Below are 21,099 nucleotides of genomic sequence, written 5' to 3'. Positions count from 1 at the left end.
CCAGGCTCAAATGCCAGCACAGAGAGAAGGCAACAGATGCCCTCTTTTGAAGAAACTCCTAGTTGTGCTTATGCTGTTTGAAAAGAGGGCTGGAACACAGAACAGCTGCTGCTAACTTCTGACCACCTCCAATCAACCAAAGCAAGTTGTTTCAAAAATTAGCAGAATGCAGATGGTAATCAACGGAAACACATTCTAAATGTTATACAGAACTGGTACAACATAATGAAAATCTTATGAGAGGTATTTTGTTAAAAAAGGAAACAGCCTCTACATGTCTAGTTCTCAGATTCTTCATAGTGTCCATCCCAATAGATTTTTGGCAGTGTTAGATATTTTAATTCTGGCCATCTACTCTTTTTTTAGTATTTTAGGGACTGTATCTCAGGTTTTCGAAAATGTATAGGAGCAACAGTATTTCTTTACCTGAAATTCCCATTATATTTCCTTAAATTCTGCTCACCAGTGTCACCCATGCCCCCAGCCCCATGTGACCACTTCTACTTTGAATCAAGGGGGCTGCTACAACTATAACCTTACCAGGTTGGACATTTTGGACCAATATAACCACTTTGTTTTATTTATTTGTAACATTTATATCCTACTTTTCGTCCAAGCAGCTTATGGTAGCATCTGGTACTCAACCAGGCTAATATTTTGCACATCAGTCACAAAAATGTTTGGCTGTCTTAGTAACTCTCTAGCATTAGTATATCAGGAGCTCAAGTACTTGGAAAAACATTTTCTCCACTGCTTGCCAGTAGCTGACATGTCACAGTGAACTCAGGTACAACCAGCATCCTGTTCAAAATCCCAACTACTTAATGTGTTACTAATTATCAATGACAGCAACATATAAGTCAAACAGACAGCTCCATTTTTTGTCACAAACAGTAGCTTAAAAAAAAAAAAGCAGGGCAGATTTACTGTATTGGTTATTAATCAGTTTAGCCTCCCCGTGCCCTCATAATAAGAGTTCTTCCTTTTGACACTCCGTATAAAAGCCATCCTTGATCTAAGAGGCATGAGATTCAATAGAAAATTCCTGGCCACCTTCCATCACCTGTATGGATGTCTACTTTGCCCTCTCTCCCCTAATCTTCAATACTGGGGTGCAGAATATCTTGGCATAAAGAAAGTGCAGCTTGAGGCATGAGCTTACCAGTGAAGAACAAAGCAACACTCATGAACGCAAGACAGCATTAGGAAGACATACCCCTTTGATATTCTGTATAAATCATTCCAGGTTAAGCTGCCATCCAAGGGATGCTGAGAGGATCAGTTAATGAGTGTGAAAGCACTTTGAAGATGAAAAGCAATCCAAGCGCCAAGTATTATTTCAAATTGATATTTATGTATGCTGCGTTTTCGTATTTTAAGATGTGCCTTGGCAAGCTAAGGGCTCTCTTTATCAGGAACTGTCTCCAGAGCAATCCGAGGAGATAGATTAGGAAGCCACAAACAACATTTATATATGGAATTTCCTGGAGGGAGAGGGAATTTCACTGGGAATAAAAGCAGCAGCAGCTTCTGAAACAAGAGAGAGGGAAACCCAGGTCCAAAACAACACAGATACATATTTCTATTTTATTTTTAAAAATCGTAAGGGAAAAGAAAAGCAAGTTATCCACCCACCAAGGGCCACCAGAGGCTGCACTGTTTTCCAGGACCAGTCCCGCCTGCTCCTCACCCCCCCCCTTCACCACCACATGGGTCTCCACAACATACTGCAGAGGACAAAAGTTTTGTCAGCTCTCAGGAATATATATATTTTCCGGGGGGGGGAGAAACTAGAGAGAAAGAAATCTCCAGCAACAGTAGACAGATGCAACTTCCAAGGCGCCCCTCCTGTTCTTTCACACATGGGGAACAACACGCTTCCCCTCCCCAGCCTAGAACTGCAGCTTTTGGGGGGGGAGGGGTTAAAGAGACCGACTGCCGGGGGGGGGCAGATGGAGAAAAGAGAGAATCATCCCAAACCGCGGTTGAGGGAGGCGGAGAGGCGGCTTTCGCTTCTGCAGGCCTTTCTCCCTCCTTCCCCAACTAACCCCGCTCCCTCCTTTGTCCACTGCACCCCCCACTCCGCCCCGCCGCCGCCTCCCTGCCGCTCTCCCTCGGCCCTTCCCCACGGCGAAGGAGACTCGCCTTCCTCCACCCGCGAAGGCGGAGGAGCAGCAGCCCGCGTCGGACCCTCGCCTGGCGCCCGAGCTCCAGCCGGGCCTTGCACGCGCTCCCGGCGCCCCCGCAGCCCATTCATTAGCCTGAGAGAGAGCGGCGGCGGCCGCCCGCTCGCCCCTTCCTCCCTCCTCCTCGCCGCGTCGTACCTGTTGTCCGCAAGCCCCCGGGCAGCACCTGAGGAGCCAGGAGGAGGAGGAGGCGGCGGTGGTTGGGAAGGCAGGCTCCCTCGCTCCCTCCGCGGGTTCCCGGGCGCCGCTTCCTAGGCAGCTCTCAGCCAAGGCTGCCGTCCTCTTTCGCAGCGTCTGCAGCAGCCCACAGTGGCGGCAGCTGAGGGAGAGGGGGCTGGTGCGCGGTGCATTAGCAGCGTCTCCTCCTCAAAGGCCACAGCAGGCTCTGCGGGGAGCACCGAAGAAGAGGAGCTGCTGCTGCTGCTGCTGAGGCTGCCGCGGTTAACCCTTACCAGCCCGGCCCCGCTGCTGGCAGAAGGACCGAGCGACCTCCTGCCAGCTCTCCCATCAGATCTGGCCCGCCCCCTTCCTCCGTATCTCCACCCACCAAGAAGGTTCCTCCGGCGGCGGCGGCGTCGTGTGTGCCGTGCCTCTGGTTTGTTTGCCGAGGCGTCGTCGGGGCTGCGAGTTGGGAATCCTGGCTTTCCTTGCAATCGCCCGCCGGCTCTGCTCTAGAGTAGAACCGGAGAGGATCGCGGCGGGTCTGGGTTGGAATGCGGCGGCGGCGGCGCGCTCCTGAAATCAAGGCTGCCTTTCGCCGCCAATGCTGAACTTGTATCGCCGAAGTCGGGTTTACTTTTGAGACAGCGCGCCCCGTTGATCGTGGCCGTGTGGAACAGCATCTCGGAGCATGCTTAGCATACGCGTGAACCGGGTCGTTCCCCCACCCCCCACGCGCGCCTTAGCCCGAAATGCACGGGGATCAATTACTTTACACTAGGATTCGCGCTGGCACCCCTTTCTGCTGTAGACCTCAGTGGTGTTCACACGAGGCGCCTAGGCCCTAGGGAAGTGCGTTGGGCTCTGCAGCTCACATGTGGAACGAGATAGGTTTTGCTGATTCGTAGCCGGGAAAGTGCTCGTCCAGGGTGGAGGGAGGTACAGCAAAGAGGCACCTGCGTTTGTGTAGATCAGCAGGTCTTTGCCTAGTCCAAAAGAGACAAGCAGCGTTCCTAAGCAGTTTGCAGGCTTTGAGGCCCTCAGTATGGCAGCCCACCTTATTTTATTTTGCTTTGTTTGGTGGAACAGTAAGATTTTGGGGTGGGAGGGGAGTGTCATTTGTGCACCTGCAGTAACCCATTTCACATACGGGGAACACTGACAACTGATGACTCCATCGCAGAAAACTCTAAACCCAAGCAGAGCAGAGAATTCAATTCAGTAACATGACCCCAGCTGAGCTGCATGGCTCTGATCAGATATATGCACTGTGTGGTCAAAGAACTCGGCATGTGGAAGACAATACAAACACTTTTTCTCTGTGTGTCACCCACACGTATATCCAGAGAGATGAATATGTCACCGATCTAGGTTCATTTCAGCCTCACTGTCTCTCATAGACACACACTTCTCCCAGAGCCTGGTCTGGATCCAAGCTACTCCTTTGTTGCACCTGCTGGTTGTGGCTGAGCAGCTGCTGTAACTTCCTTTCAGCCAGGTATCGTTCAGACAAGCCACAGATTAATAAGAAACTAAATGAGAGTTGGGGGAAGCAAAACAGGAAGGAAACAATCTCCCATGCCTCACTGGTGATGTGGACATCAAAAAGCTGCAAGGACCAGCCAAGAGTCGGTTGACAATCCTGTTTCAAAGGCCATCAAAAAGAATAGGTTTGCACATAGCTGGCTCCTAAAATGGTTTGCAGTAAATTTTCTTTAAAAAGGTTTGCAGCTGGGAATACTGTCCCTACCTTGAACATGTCTTACTGTGAAGTACGCCAGATAATTTAGATGCAACTTAATTTCAAGGTAAATGTACATAGGGATGTAGCCCTGCAGCTTGATCTAAGCACAGTGATTCAGAATATCTGTCACACTTTTACCCTGCTCTTCTCAAGACAGAGGTGATCATGGTGGTTTATAGGGAGCCCATATAGCTTACAAGACAAGAGGTGCTTAGGCTTCATAGACACCATACATTTAAAGCACACACCCAAAGAATCCTGGGAGCTGTAGTTCCCCATCAAAGAGCTACAATTCCCAGCAAGCATCCCTAACAAACTACAATTCCCAGGACTCTTTGGCAGGGTGGGATTTAAATGTACGGTGCCTCAGCAGCCGAACTGCATTGTTCTGGACCCAGTGAGTTCAGTGCTTTTATCCACAATTCCAAGGTACTGCTGCACTTGGAATTTGGGGATTTTTTGTTTTTTAGGTTACTGAACCTTAGAAACGGTACTGTAGATCTGGAAAGGATGCAGGGAAAAGGGGCAACTCCCCTATGAAGAAAATGTATAATATTTGTAGATATTTGGTTTAGAATAGCTACGGTGTAGAGAAAGTGGCCAATGAGAGAGGTGTTTTTTTCCTTGTTCCATAATGCTAACCAGAGCTCCACTCCAGATATTTCTGTGGTGTGTCCCCAGCCCTGGTCTTTACATCACTTTGAGAGGCCAAAAGTAGGTAGAGACAGAATTCCAGACTTTCACATATCTAGGGAGGTCAGCAGTGTACCCACTGCCAGAGCCAACTTATGGAGCCAACTTATTCTAGGTTTCCCCCATCACCACTGTGATGAGGGCAGTGTTCTATGAGGGTAAAACAGACGGGACAGTGCCCTGTTTGCCCTAAATCAGGCATGGCCAAACTTGGCCCTCCAGCTGTTTTGGGACTACAATTCGCATCATCTCTGACCACTGGTCCTGTTAGCTAGGGGTGATGGGAGTTGTAGTCCCCAAACAGCTGGAGAGCCAAGTTAGGCCATGCCTGCCCTATACGGATCCATCTCCACTGGAGAAATAAGCAGTTGTTCACATATCACATAATTAAACTGACATTCACTAATATCACTTGGTGATAAAAGTGCACCTTTCCACCAAGAATTGGGCACTGACGACAGCAAAAAAGGTGGAAAATGTTCAGTGGTGGCATGGTGGAAGAATTCCATTTGTACGTAGTTTCTTCTTCTGCCATCTATATTTTAATCCAGGCAGTTTAGGACTCTTTGTTGTGTGAGCCTGGCTAGAAAGTGGGAGATCAAATTGGATGTCAGTTAACTGAGTTTCAGAGCTGCCGTTTGTCACAATATTAGGTTTTTTTTAAAGTGTTTAATAAGGACGCGTCCCAAAGATTACTTTCTGGCATGGTGATTTCTTCTGTGAATAGTTCAAAACTGTGAGTCACCACCTCCCAAACGAATCTGCATTTCAAAAGTTTCCAAGATGGGATGAGAGATTTGTCATTTCAAAATCTGCCAGTAAATCAGCTTCACAATGTAAAAATGCACATGCGAACCAGACAGTGAGTGGTGATGTCAGACATCAGTTGAAAAAACATTTGTTTGTTGATAGCTCCTTTGTTACCAACTTGATGAAATGGCTCCTGGCCTCCTCGGAGCATTACACTGTATTTGGAACTTTAGAAAGTAACAGAACAGAGAGGTCCCTGCCTCAAATAGGTTACAATCTAAATTTCTATACAGCAAGACCGGGAGAGAGAAGAATACCCAAGAAGACACAAATCTAATTACTGTATAATGGAGAGTCTTGTGGCAATCTGAATACTAACAAATGTACTCTGGCATAGGTTTTAATGGACTACAGTTCACTTCATCAGCTACATTAAGTTTTATCTTGAGATGTAAACATTGAGGTCAAAAGGAAATGAAATGCAGAAAAGTATAGACAGTTAAAATTATATTACTAACAGTGGTCATTCACACATACACAAACACACACAAAATCCAGAAGTGTAGATAACATAGACATTGTGGCATCGGTTAGCCAATTAACACATGTAGCGTGATAGAAACTAGTTGTTATTCCACTAATTCACTCTGCAAGTGTCTGGCGACACAATCACACAACTTAATAAGTCATCCACAACTTCAGCCGTTCATTCCCGTTCTTTCAATGTGATTTATGGCATTATCTGCCAACAATGGCCCCTTTGCATTCTGCGTAGGGCAAACAGATCTACACAAAAGAATGGACACAAATCTGACATCAGAAATGGCCATATCCAAAAATATGTATACTTCGTAAATGCATACATTTATTCATTACAGTTATTTTATCCTACCTTTCAGGATATAAATCCCATCAAGTCAGCTTACAAGTAACATGCAATTGCATATTACTTTTAGAGGGAGACCATAATGTGAAACCACTAAATTACTTCATCAAGAAGTTAAATACTATGGCTTGTGGTTTGAATCAGGATAAGGGATTTTTGTCACACTGCATGTGTCAATTGGCTTACCAATATCAGGTTGCCAGTGTTATCAACAGCTTTTCTGTGTGTGAATGGCCACCATTAACAATGTAATTATCACTATCTAGATTTCATTTCCTTCTTATCTTACCATTTACAGTTCCTTTCCATGTACAGTGGTCCTCGGGTTAAGTACTTAATTCGTTCCGGAGGTCTGTTCTTAACCTGAAACTGTTCTTAACCTGAAGCACCACTTTAGCTAATAGGGCCTCTTGCTGCCGCCGCACCGCTGCCGCTGCACGATTTCTGTTCTTATCCTGAAGCAAAGTTCTTAACCTGAAGTACTATTTCTGGGTTAGCGGAGTGTGTAACCTGAAACAAATGTAACCTGAAGCGTATGTAACCCGAGGTACCACTGTACAGATAAACTTCAGCTCAAGAGGACAGTTTCATGCTTCTGATAGTAAACTGCAGCCCAGGAACTCTTATGCCACAACACATTGGTTAGTCTTTGCAATGCCACAAGACACTGCTGCTTTTGCTGCAGCAAGCTGACATGGCTCCCCCCTTGGCAAATGTGAACATACGAGCCATATGCAGGTTTATGTGGAAGTCAGCACTGTGTTCAGAAGGGTTTAGTTCCAGGTAAATCTCTCTAGGATTGCAGCCCTATTTTCACTTGGCAATGAAGGTGAAGCAAAAAGCTTAAGGGAAAATTCTGATGGGAGATTTGCTGTGCCACTTTAGAAGCACAGAGTGTATCTCCTTGTTGTATATGGTACCATTACAATTCAAGACATTCCCCTCTTAGGAAGAGAATGTTTTATTGATTCACAGCAGCATGGTGATGTTCTGGACTTCCTGGGGAAATCAGGACAATTGCCAAGCCTGCTCCCAGTTCTGCACAAGGAGACGCAGCAGGATACTGTCCACATGCAACCCTACAGAGTGGCATAGAGTGAGGTGGAGAGAGAAGGAAAGCAGCAGTATCCACTGAATGTCAGTGTTCCTTTCTGCCCCCCAGGGGAAATAAGTGTTTAAAAAAAGAGCGCTAAGGACAAAGAGCTCCTGAGTACATACAAAGTCCATTGTTCTTTCTAATTAATGGTGTTGAACTTGATGGAACAGTACAGAGTTCATGTATTTGCATTCACAGCACATTTCCATAGCACACACTTGTACTGCACTACAAATGCAGCCACCTCACCACTTGATACCTTAATCACGTGTACTTTTTAAATAAAGGGTTGCTATATGAAAGCACCCACATACTAATTAATAGCAAAAACAGCCCTGATGGATCTTTGCCAGGCTTTGTGCTTTTCAGTTCTGGCCAACAGCCCAGAGGTTAAAATTCAGACTAGACTGACTGGATGCGTTTTCTTCGTGCTTCTTTCTTGTGTCCCTTGTGTTCAGAGATGTGCTCAGTAGCTGTCTGTGGACAGTACTAAGAGAAGCTGGGCCATGCGGATTACCTGGGTATGGAAGAAAAAACCTAATATCTCTGGAAATACACCCTGACCTTTTCAGGGGAGATTTCTTCTATGCCAGCAATCCCACACACCGCCCCCACACTTCTGAAACCAAGGTTTTGTTTTGTTTTGACTCAATGTGGGTGACATTGGCCCTGGGTGGCTTATCCTAAGTTATGTGATAATCTCTCAGCGAAAGGATTCCCCAGCACTGTGATTAGCCGGGAGAAGAATGTGTTTGATGCTCTGTCCAGCGATCTATATTTCCATAAAGTCCTTTCTCCCCCTGCTCCATTCCAGCAGCAAAACTTGGTGGAATGCCCTGAAGGGCCGGATGAGGCTGCCTGCTTTTGGAGTAATTGGTATGTCTAGCTGATGTCTTCTTCTAAGGCTGCTTCCTTTCTTTGGCAATTGGTGCGCTTCTTGTGTCCTCATGCATGTCAGATTTTTGAAGCCAATTAACTCTGAGGTTTCCCCCACCACCTAACCAGGGATTGAGAAGAAGCTGCTGGCTCATCAAATAATTTCCATTTTTCACGCTCCAGTTGAGAGATGAGGGGCAGATCAGCTCCAACGGCCAGCTGCATGTTGGACTTTGCCTAGCTACAATCCCTGCTCTAGCCTGCAAAGAATTCCATTCCCTTGGCCTGGAGGAGAGTTTGGAGGTGGGGAGAGAAAGAGAGAGGCCCAGATTTGTCCTAGTTCATCATTTTCTCCCTGCCCCTTTATTCCTGCCTAGAGGCTTCCGAGGATTGTTAAGTCATGTACAGGCAAACTCAGAACAATAGCAATGGTACCTGAAATCATTGGCGGCACACAGCAGCAGTCATGTGGATGCATAAATTCTAAACACCGAAGGCAAATGACACCTACAATGCAATCAGTGGCAAAGAATACATTGCTTCCCCCCCCCCAATGGAACAACCTCTATTTCCAGCTCGTGTTCAAACAGATTGGTTTCAAAACAAAACAAAACACCACCGCAGTAACTGAAAGTTTTACTTTTTAGTTGGTTCCTATGCCCTGGGCATATGCTCAAACTTGCAGGTAGCCTATGGAGATTAAAGGCTCTTCCAGATGACCAGTTAATTGCACATTCATTGCATTTCCACACACAGGTACACAATTCTCATGGTGCTTCTACAATGTCGCTGTTCATTGACCTTTCCGATTGGTTTGCATTGAGGTTATATGATGCCACACAGTGTGGCCAATACGCCAAACTTTCCAGTGTGTTTCCCCTTGCCCATGTTTGTGGTGAAATGTCTCCTGTAGTTCTCCATTTTGTTTGCCATCAACGAATTGTTTGATATTGTGGAACTGTACCAAAATAGCGCCCAGCAGCAAAGAAGAAAAGAAACAGCAATCCAAGGGTGTGAAAGCGAAGTACAATAGGCATTACTCTTAAGAGTCCGACATGAACATATTGTGAGCAAGCAGGTTTTACAGTTCTTTCAGGAGAATGATAAAAACAGGATCCTCCAGTCATCCACAATAAAAAGAGTTATTTAATATATCGTTTTAAATAAACAGCTTTCACATCTCTAAACCTGTGTGTACTATTTTGTGAACACGTTGCTTAAATAAACTTCAGCTGCAATCCTATGCACACTTACTTGGAAGTAAGCTCTGCTAACATATTGGGACTCACTGAAGAGTAAACATTCATCAAATTGCACCCTAAAAGAATTATTATTATAATGCTAATAAATTTAAAAGCAGGTAAATTGAAAAGTTTAGAAATAAGTGCCTATGAAGGTAAATAGCAAAAGAAAATTTACATTGGATATAAATGTATATCCAACAGGGAAAAGCAAAATAAAAACACACCATAAAAACAAATGGGAACAAAAGTAACAGAAAAACAAACTTGTATCCTGCATCACAGGACAGGAAGCTGATCTGGGATGGGGATCCTGCGGCCAGCCCTCCAGATGTTACTGGACTACAACTCCCATCAAACCTGACCACGGACCATGCTTGCTGGGGCAGATGGGAGCAGGAGTCCAATGTAGAAGGTACATCTTCAAACTTATACCAGCTTTATATCCATTTCACTGTCATGACTTCGCCAAAGAATCCTAGGAACTCTGATCGGGTGACTGCTCTGAGGATATAGGAGATCCCTAAGCAGAGGTAGAATTCCTTAGGGAGGGAGAGAGAGAATGACTATCAAAACTTTATGAGCACACTTCTGTGAAAAAATCCCCTCTGGATTCATTCCAAGTAAAAATGTATATTTATGGCACAAATATGCCCAGGCACAGCCAGTCTTAGCCACGCAGCAAGAGTGTCTGGAGCAGCAAATTCTGTAAAGCAGGTGTGGGAAAACCTTTGGTCCTCCAGATGTTGTTGAACTACAACTCCCATTACCCCTGATTATTGGCCACATTTTCCTCTCCCCTTTTAATGCACTTTTCTTTCCTGTTTGTCTTCTGTCCCTTGAGTCTCTGCAGTTTCCCATCCCATCTTTCCTGTCGTAGGTTCATCTGAGATCACATATTTCCTCTAAGCTATTTTCTGATAATGTAACTGTACATTAAGTACATGTGGAAAAGCATACCCCTCAAAAGGCAAAGGCAAAATGTGAAAACTTACCACCAGAGGCTTAGGCATATTGCCTGTTGTGCATGAGTTAAAGTCCATGCACTGGTTAAGAATTCACTGTATGTTTAACATACAGTACAATGCTATGCATGTCTACCCAGAAGTAAGTCTCTTTGTGTTTAATGGTGTTTGCTCCCAGGTATGTGGGTACAGGATTGCAGCCTAGACTTTGGTTTAGGGTTGGTGGAAACAGGGTTCTTGTACCTTTAACAACTGTGTGGCAGGCAGAAATGCAACTGGTTAAACCTGTCATAATATAGAAATATAATTATTAGAAAAGCTTCATCTGTTCACATTCTGTCTATCAGACATTTTACTACTTCATAGTAAGGGATTTATTTTTCCCCGGCCTCTTCTACACTTGTGAAGGAGGACACAAATATGCACATGACAAAAAGCCATTTGCAATTTTTATGTAAATATGTGTCCTCTTTTGCAAATATCCTCTTTTGCAATCTCCATGCAGTGTACTGGGCCCAGAAAATCCTGTTGGCACCCCTGAGCGCTGACACCAGGTTTGTGAGGATCCTGGGCACCCTGCTTTCAGTGCCCTGCCTGACTTACTGGGGCACCATGGATGGTGAGCTGCATTCATTGCAGAACTGAATGGTGGCTTCACTGAGTAAGCCGCATTTCTCTTGCCCCCTGTGTGGCAACATTTGTGCAAATGGGAAAATAATAAACAAGATTGGTTGACTCCATGCTGAGTGGCACTGGGCAGAGAGGTGCACAGGACAGCTGCACTGGGCAAGCAAGTGAACTATCTTTATGTTCCCTTCCTGGAGCTCTCAATACTTCATTGTCAAGACAATCAAAATACGGCTGCTCGGTCCGTTCAGCCATCCAGCGATGACCAGGGATTTTAATGAGACTCGGAAATTCCACCGGCAGAGTTTTCCACATGTGGTTGTAAAAGCTGCACCTGTTTATTTTCCATGCTCTGAAATACAAGAAAAGGGCCACACAAGAAAGGTGTCGGTTCTACTTTTCAATTCAGCTTCGGAGGACGTAACGAAGGATGTTTATGGCTCACATTGTGCCTTCAGAGCTTCATGTTCTTTCTTGATCTTTGAGATGAAAAGGCCAGCCCTTCCGTCATCTGTTTGTGTGCCACTGCAAGGCTACCAGAGTCTGTGGGGGCAGAAGAATTCCCAGCGCTTTCGCATTCCCAATGGCAGTCCAGCGCAAGAAATACACAAAAGAGCTCCAGGGACTGCGGGAAGCCCTTGTCATCCCATTTGAGAAACATCAGTCAGGATACACGTTCTCCCTTTCCAGCGTTGTCCCAGCTCCACCCTCCACCCCCCTAAGTCTGTGTTTCATTAGCTAACATTTTGTGGTTGCCTCACTACACACTCAAGTGGGAATATCCAGCGCTGGAGAGAAAAAGCGTTGCTGTGATATTTGGTGTACCACATCTGATAGGGATGAAGCAGTAGACTGTCTGATCTCTGGAATGTGGCCTCTGGCACCGTTCTCTGGAATAATTCCCCATTAGCAAATGGGAAAAGGAACCATTTAAATCAAAACATCCATCCCCCAACTAAAGAGAGAGGGAGAGATACCAGAGGAAAGTGAAAACACAAAACTGGTTACAAATTTATACTCACCAGGCAGAAATTCCTATTATTTGGAACTTAAGGCAGTTTTAGTATCCTTGCGTGTTTTCTGAGAGTCCATATTGTTCCAAAATATATTCGCGTTCATTACACCCCCGGATACCTACACTGTCTACAAAAACATGGCAATTTTGTCAAGAACAAAGGTCGTTTGCAAGGTCAGCTACAATAGTTCCAAGAAATATGCATTTTAGAATACTTGAACCCTTGTGAGAGTTTTTTGGAGTGGGACTTGCACAGAAATTATCATGCCAAGAAAGGGGGAGAAAATATGACTAATAACTAGTCTCAGAGCTAAAGTTCACAATGTCCAGTGGCGAAAATGTTCCCACTGATTAATTATTCTTGTGGGGAAAGGAATTTGCTAAGTATTCGGCCTGGCATTTGCAAACACCCATCCGCCCACACAGTAACAACATGACTGTTAAAGGGGTTCTGATTAAGCACATTTGTCCATTTGCATCTTTCACTTAAGGGCTTGCCGGCTTTGCCAGCATCTGCCAAGCTAGGAGAAGAGATAAACAGATCAATCTCAAAACAAATTATGCAACTTCATGAACTTATCTTGGTGGGAACTGGTAGACCACACAAGTAGAATGGATCAACAGTGAACCAAATAATTGCTTGATATTTTTTTTAAGGCATGCTAACAACTTAAAGCAGATTTATAGCCACATCATTGCAAAGAAGGACTAAAGAGAGCAGAAGTATTTTGGCTGAATATTCTAGAATTATCCAATGCACAGAGGTAGTTGCAATTACCAGAGAATGCAGCAGCAATCCTATATGCAGTCCAGATGAGCAGTAATGGGAGGCTGTAGCCACAGAACAGTTGAAGGGAGATAGCTAAGGAGATAAAGTTGAAATATTCTCCACTGTCACTAGTTGAAAAGTACGGTAGATGTGGCTTTGGAGTTTATGGCTTACTTCCTGGCGAGAGATCCTGAGAAAATAAATTATCTTTCCTAACTAGCGCCAGGGCCTTTAATGCCAAGCATGAATGTTTCTGCCAATTGTTAATTGCCTTGACAAGTTCTCTGGAAGTGGTCTGAGAATGCTCCTCTCTACTGTTGATAACATGGCGGTACTGCTGGTGCACGCATACCCTCACTTTTTTTTCTGATCTGGGAGAGGAAGCGGAGAGACATTATTCTTCCTGTCAAGATACAAGGAGAAAACAGTATCTAAAAGATAATTCTGGATTCCTTCCTGTCGCACTGGGAGCTTCAGACTGATCAGCAGGCTCAGCACTGGGGTGGCTTGACTGGGCTTCCAGAGGGGGCCGCCGTTCACTGGTTGAAGCTTCTGAAACTGCTGTGGTGGGAGCTCTGAAGAGCAAGAGGAAGAGGGGGAGAAGCAGCCTTTGGCTGTCTCGCCATTCTCTGCCTGGCCTGCCCTGCAGTTTACCTGGCCAGCTAGGTCTGGCCCAATACAGCACACTCTAGCCATCCTTGGGCGCCCACATAACAAATTGCCCTCCCCCCCAAAGAAAATGCATCACATACCCAAGCAGAGGGCAAAAGGAGGGCACAGATTTGTATACAAATTGCCTAAGCTCATTTATACATAGAGAGGCAAGTGTAGACGTAATTACTATAATTTAAATAGAAACACAGTCCATCTCAGCACAGTGGGGAAGGGTGTGGCCAGGTGACCTGTTAGCCTGCTGTCCAGGTCTGATGGGCAACTTCAAGGTCTCTCCTCAAATATTATTCAAACAAAGGACAAGGTCTAAAGCGTCCTGATATCCCTCTATTCATAGCTAGCAGCTTCTACCATGGAGGCTTCATTGCTCTTTTGGCCCACGGGGCGCCTCAAGGTTTTACTCTGGAAATATTGGGAGCCACCTTTTACTCAAGACGGAATCGGTGGTCTGGTAGTGACGGAGGATATATTGCTGCTACGAGCTCCTCCTTACTCCTGTCACACAAGGACAAACAGAAAGCAGAGTGATGGCCACACGAGGTGATTAAGCAGTGGTACAATACCTAGGAAAGGGACGTGGGTGGCGCTGTGGGTAAAAGCCTCAGCGCCTAGGGCTTGCCGATCAAAAGGTCGGCGGTTCGAATCCCCGCGGCGGGGTGCGCTCCCGCTGCTCGGTCCCAGCGCCTGCCAACCTAGCAGTTCGAAAGCACCCCCGGGTGCAAGTAGATAAATAGGGACCGCTTACCAGCGGGAAGGTAAACGGCGTTTCCGTGTGCGGTCTGGCTCGCCAGAGCAGCGATGTCACGCTGGCCACGTGACCTGGAAGTGTCTGCGGACAGCGCTGGCCCCCGGCCTCTTGAGTGAGATGGGCGCACAACCCCAGAGTCTGTCAAGACTGGCCCGTACGGGCAGGGGTACCTTTACCTTTACCTTTACAATACCTAGGAAAGCAACTCTAGAAAGAGAAATGACTGGAGGATGAGCATGAGCCTCTAGTCTTCCATTCGCCAACAGCCCATTGTTTGTTTGCATTTATCTCACATTTTCCCTCCAAGGAAGTCAAAGAAGTATACCTCTGAGGTAGCTGAAGCTGAGGGAGAATTACTGGCCCAATGTCACTCAGTGAACTGCACCATGCCCAGGAGGAGATTTGAACCTGGGTCTCTCCAATATAACTCCAAGACACTAACCAGTACTCCACACTGGCTCCTTGGGTTTTGTGAACTCATCCATGGAAGCCAAAACACAGAGGGAGAGGGGTGGGTGGCGGTGCTCCTTCTCTTCCTTAGCTCACCACGAATCCTTCCCTTTGGCGGGGAGAAAGGGGAGGAAAACAGGGGCAGGGGCCTCCCAATAGTGCCTTACATGGGAGATTGCTGGTGGTCAGAGTTGTGCTTTCTAGGTGCTCATCTGGCAGCCTGGGCTATTTTGCTTTGATAAAGTGAAATAAAAATGTGCTGTTTCCTCGCCTTTCACATCTGTTTCCAAAAACGCTTTAGATTGGCCATATCCCCTCGGATGCTAATTCCGTTTATAGTCTGCCCGGCCCAGCCTTCCATGCACATGTGGTTCCTTTTTTTTCTGTAGCACTTCTGGGACGAAATTCTACCCCACTCCATTCACCTTTCCTGCACAGGCTGGCTGAGATGGGCCACCCACGTTGAGGATCCAGGCATAGCCGGGGGGATTCTCACACACATGAAGCAGCATCCGAACTCCCGCCAACCCCCTGGTGGCGCTTATCGCCAGCTGGAAGATTGCGAATGAGCTTGCAATTAATCAAGTTCATGTGGGAAGGAAATGCACTGGGTTTGGGGGCGGGGGTTATCCCATCTCTCACAGGGATGTTAAAGAGTTGAAGTGAGTAGGCTGACACCAAGCAGTTTGTGAATCCCTTCTGGGGCAAGATAAGGGATAACGAAGTCTGGCACATTCAGGTCTTGAGGGGTTTTTGTATGGCCTTATTGGCCACCTCATAAGAAGAGAAGACTCCTTGGAAAAGAAATGTTGGGAAAGATGGAGGGCACAAGGAGAAGGGGACGACAGAGGACGAGATGGTTGGACAGTGTTCTTGAAGCGACTAACATGAGTTTGGCCAAACTGCGGGAGGCAGTGGAAGACAGGAGTGCCTGGCGTGCTCTGGTCCATGGGGTCACGAAGAGTCGGACACGACTAAACGACAACAACAATTGGGAAATAGTTACAAACCTCCCTTTATCAACAGTGATATAGATACGGTGACGCTGGGGCTGTTGGCCTAAGTAGGCCAACCTACTTGACTTAGGTAAAGGTTGAGCCTTATGCAGTGACCAGGTGTAAGTTGCTGCAGGCCCTGGAACAAGACATGGAAACTTTCCTTAGAACAGGCATAGGCAAACTCGGCCCTCCAGATATTTTGGGACTACAACTCCCATCATCCCTAGCTAACAGGACCAGTGGTCAGGGATGATGGGAATTGTAGTCTCAAAACATCTGGAGGCCTGAGTTTGCCCTAGAATAAGGTTATTCTTCTTTTTTACAAATTTACTAGGAAAATGTAGTTATGTGCCCATTACATTCTGGCTAATGGGCCTGAAACCCTGGAAGGCTGCTGCCAGTCAGTGTAGACAATACTGAACTATGGAGACCAGGCCGGCACCTTCACTTTTGGGTGCCTGCTAAAAACATTTCTGTTTAGACAATTCTTCCCAGACGCTTAGAAAGCTGATGTTGAGTTTTAATTGGTTTTAGTCTATTGCTTTCACTTTCTGTAAGCTTTAAAATATCATTGAAAACTCTTCTTGTGATAATCTGACTGTTCTGTTTTGTAGTGTTTTGAGGGTTTTTCCCCCCTACAATCAAGCGGCGTAATGAATAAATGAAAAATAAAAACATAATGGGCCTGTGGTCTGACTTGGTATAAAACAGCTTCCTATGGTCTTCAAATCTGGGACGCGGGTGGTGCTGTGGGTAAAAGCTCAGCGCCTAGGACTTGCCAATCGCATGGTTGGCGGTTCGAATCCCTGCGGCGGGATGCGCTCCCGTCGTTTGGTCCCAGCGCCTGCCAACCTAGCAGTTCGAAAGCACCCCCAGGTGCAAGTAGATAAATAGGGACCGCTTACCAGTGGGAAGGTAAACGTCGTTCCGTGTGCTGCGCTGGCTCGCCAGATGCAGCTTGTCATGCTGGCCACGTGACCCGGAAGTGTCTGCGGACAGCGCTGGCTCCCGGCCTATAGATGAGCGCACAACCCTAGAGTCTGGCAATACTGGCCCATACGGGCAGGGGTACCTTTACCTTTACCTTTATGGTATTCAAAAGGGGAGGGCTGGGGGGCTGAGGAATCCTGCAACAGACACAGAAACAAGATGGTCAGAGAAAAGCCTTGCACACGGAGAAGCAGAAACAGAAAGTGAATACAGCTCTCCCTTGCAAAATTCATTTCAGAGACGGGTGATAGTAAGAGCTACTGCCAGGAGAAGGGAACACTTGTTTGAATGGGAGAAGAGAACTGCGGGGAAATAGCAAAGCTGTGTTATTTTCTGAGCCTTGACTAGGTGTTTTCAGGCACCTTTTCTCCCAGCATCCATAATGGTGAGGGGCCTATTCAGGGCCATCTTAAGCATATCCGACGCCGTGGTGCAAAGCTCCCTCCGGTGCACCCCTAACCCACCTCACAGGGTGAAGAATGAAGAAGAAGGAGAAGAAGAGGAGTTTGGATTTGATATCCCACTTTATCACTACCCGAAGGAGTCTCAAAGCGGCTAACATTCTCCTTTCCCTTCCTCCCCCACAACAAACACTCTGTGAGGTGAGTGGGGCTGAGAGACTTCAAAGAAGGTCACCCAGCAGCTGCATGTGGAGGAGCGGAGACTCGAACCCGGCTCCCCAGATTACGAGTCTATCGCACTTAAGCACTACACCACACTGGCTGAGGAAGAGGAGAACCATGTTTGCCACCGTGAGCTCCTTGAGAAATGCATGCAATAAATGAGTAAGAAGAGTCCTTCAGAACAGGATCATAACCACTCAGATTTTTATAGCTGTAGCACATTTGCACACTGAAGGACCGTCTACAAACCAGACACTGAAAGCACATTTTACACACCCACCCAAAGAATCCTGGGGACTGTAGTTTAACCTCACAGAGCAATAATTCCCAGGATCTTTAATAAACTATAGTTCCCATGATTATTTGTGGAGGAGAATGTGCTTTAAAAGTATGGTGTATGTGTGTGTGTAGCCAAGGACTCATAGCTGTTATTGAATTGGTGCCTGTAATTATATATAGTACCTTCCCACTACTAGTACCACAAGGAAATGATAAGAGGACAGGAAAGGAACAGGAAAACCAACAGTGGATCCTCTAATAAATGCCCGGCTAACATACTGTAATTATTTAGGTTCCCTTTAAATGCAGAGGCACAGATAGAAATTTGGAGAGCTCTACACAGAATGGGGTCTACCATACCAAAGGCCAGCTTGCTGATTAGCAGGACTAGCCACATATATTTTTCTGTCTGAAGTGATGGGCACAATGGCCTCTCCCCACTCCATGAGCAAAAGCCTACAGCAATAGCAAGATAGGGTCAAGATGGCTAGTATATTGTGTCAGCCCTAAAATGTGTCAATATGTATTTTTAATCTCTCACTTCCATAGCACCTTATGGTTAAATCATTGCTTTAATGGTCCTTTCTTCCTTTATTATCCTTATCACAGCCATCAGACGTTCTGCTGTTATTCTCATGTTGCTAGTGGAGAAATGAAATTGAATGGGAGAAACTTGCCTAAGGCCTTCTCATTAGATTGCAAAGTTGATCTGGGGTTTGAAACCAGTGTCCTAGGTCAAGCTCCAGTCTAACACCTTAACAGACCAGTCTCTATAAAGGTTTTTTAACACGGGATGTGAAGCTCACTGTACGAGCCACATTCTTCCCTTTGCCCTACACACTTTCATTTTTGTATCTGAGTCCTGTGCTGGCAGTGTGAGTGGCTGTGTGCTCCTCTCCAACTGGACTGAACAATACTGTTTGGCAGTAAGTAGGGGAACCATTAGGCTGATCGCCGAAGAATTGATGCTTTTGAATTATGGTGCTGGAGGAGACTCTTGAGAGTCCCATGCACTGCAAGAAGATCGAACGTATCCATTCTTAAGGAAATCAGCCCTGAGTGCTCATTGGAAGGACAGATCGTGAAGCTGAGGCTCCAATACTTTGGCCACCTCATGAGAAAATAAGACTCCCTGGAAAAGACCCTGATGTTGGGAAAGATGGAGGGCACAAGGAGAAGGGGACGGCAGAGGACGAGATGGTTGGACAGTGTTCTCGAAGCTACGAACATGTGTTTGACCAAACTGCGGGAGGCAGTGGAAGACAGGAGTGCCTGGCGTGCTCTGGTTCATGGGGTCATGAAGAGTCGGACACGACTAAACAACTAAACAACAACAACAAAGGGGAATCATTTACTTTCATTTTATTCCAGGGATTTTTAAATAATCCTTGGGTGGACTGTTCATAGCTCAGCAACAGAGCACATTGGGGGGGGGGAGCCCCATACTGTATTAAATTCCCAGCATTTCCAGTTAAACTTCCTCTGAGACTTTAAAATATCCCATGAGCTTATATGACAGAGCTTTTTTCTTTAATTCATCTCAATGGACATTTACCACCAAGGCAAGAGGTACACTTAGGGATAAACCTAGCTCACACTAATGGCTATATTCTAATAGCTGGGATGTGAAACATGAACTACAGTTCAAAACAAACCCATTACAAGAATACTAAATGGAACACAATCACTGTACATAGCTGAGAGAACTACCCACATCCCTTACTGAATCCATGAGATATATAAGGTCACATTTGCTAACAAATTCCAGATCTGTAGCTTCTCATTGCAATTGCTCCCTTTTTGTTGTTTGCTTCATAGGAACTTTGAGATGTTTGTTTGTGTGGTCATCTTGCTTTCATCCAACAATATCTCAAGCACCCTCTAGCGGGAGAAAAGAGAACAGCACCATCCACCTTTTAGTTTCAGGTTTTTATTTAATCTCATAACCTGACAAAAGCCAATATGGTCACAGCCATCTTCATTGATGCCTTCGGGGGAACTGGAGTTCCTTATAAGAACAAAACACATACTATTTTTTTCCCTCCCAAACTCTTAAATTGTCAAGTAGCTCCATAAAGTTCTGAGCTCCCTCAGATCCCAGCAAAGTCAGCCTTTGTTAGGGCCTTCAAGTATTGCCTTTCTGTCCACCTCCAAAACCATTGGATCAATTCGAATTCCAGAACTTTCTCAAGCACTGAATCTGACTACGTCCATTCTTCCTTTAACCAAGGACATCTCAGGAAATAGTCCTTAAGCTCTGAGGCTCACATTTAACAAATGGAAGCTCTGTTGAGTAAGATGCAAATAAATTTCCCTACGGTCACCTGCTTAAGGAAGAAATAAAATGGCAGTCCCAGTTCTGTCATTCTCTCCGCAAAGTCTATGCCATTCACAGCAATAGCCTTATGTCCCTACAGAGAGTGATGTGGATTAAAATCGCCGCCAATTAGATCTTTTAAGAGAAAATGTTTCAGGGAATTATTACGTACATTAAAATCCCCACATAGTTTCATTATTCTTTAAGACCCCTTTATACTCCAATGTAGATAAATTTTCACAAGAAGGCCATTGCTGTGTTATGGAGTCGTCTCGCAGGGACTTCATTTGATATTAATTGCATTACATTCCTATTCTGTCTTTAATAGAAATGTCTTCTAACGCAAAGAGACATGCACCACTGGGAAAGGTTAGAAGCAAATACTATTGCTTAGATTACTTTTAAGTGTGAAAAGACCAGCATGTGGGTTGTTGGGGTTTTTTGTTTTTGTTCTGTTAGCACGTTATTTAAATGTGCAACTCTTTCAGCACCCAGCTGACATCAACCGCTACAAAGCTGCCAGCTTTGAGGCATGCAGTGAAGTTCTCATATGCCGGACAGGCCAGGCCCCCCCATTCCACCTCCAGCATGTCAGTTTTGTCTCGTGGCTCCCTTGCTGGTTGGCCCAACGCTCCAAGTGGCTGATCCACTTATTTTGAAGCGCACCTAAAACTATCCCGCTTCTTTGAAACAGACTTTAAATCCATCTTGGGGTGCTACACAGAGGATTCCACAAATATCGCAAAATGTCACCTGATCAAGAACCTGGATCAAGCCAAGGGCCCTTCTAGCTGAGCATCCTGTTTCTCACGGTAGGAAGCCACATGCAAGGCAGGGGCAAAATAGCCTTCTCCTGCCGCTGTTGTTCCCCTGCATGCTGCCTGTGATCCGGGAGGTAACACCTCTGACATGCTGAGCACTGATCTTCATGAGGTTCAACTATGTGTTTTGGTTCCCCACGCCCATTAACCAACACAGCTTCCTCTGCTTTTTGTGTACCCCCTAGGTTCTGTGA

At 45.8% G+C, this 21,099-nt stretch overlaps 1 long non-coding RNA gene across 1 annotated transcript; it reads right to left on the bottom strand.

The window, feature by feature from the left end:
- Nucleotides 1–11,539: 11,539 nt before the first annotated feature.
- On the bottom strand, nt 11,540–12,340 carry LOC128409603 (uncharacterized). Its single transcript, XR_008329269.1, has 2 exons — nt 12,246–12,340; nt 11,540–12,113 (listed from the first exon to the last, which is right to left on the bottom strand). It is a non-coding gene; the product is annotated as an uncharacterized LOC128409603 (long non-coding RNA).
- Nucleotides 12,341–21,099: the final 8,759 nt, after the last annotated feature.

Source organism: Podarcis raffonei, chromosome 2, assembly GCF_027172205.1.
Source record: "Podarcis raffonei isolate rPodRaf1 chromosome 2, rPodRaf1.pri, whole genome shotgun sequence".
Lineage (NCBI taxonomy): Eukaryota > Metazoa > Chordata > Lepidosauria > Squamata > Lacertidae > Podarcis > Podarcis raffonei.
Note: the sequence above shows the minus strand (reverse complement) of the source record. Positions and strands in the feature narration are given on the sequence as shown.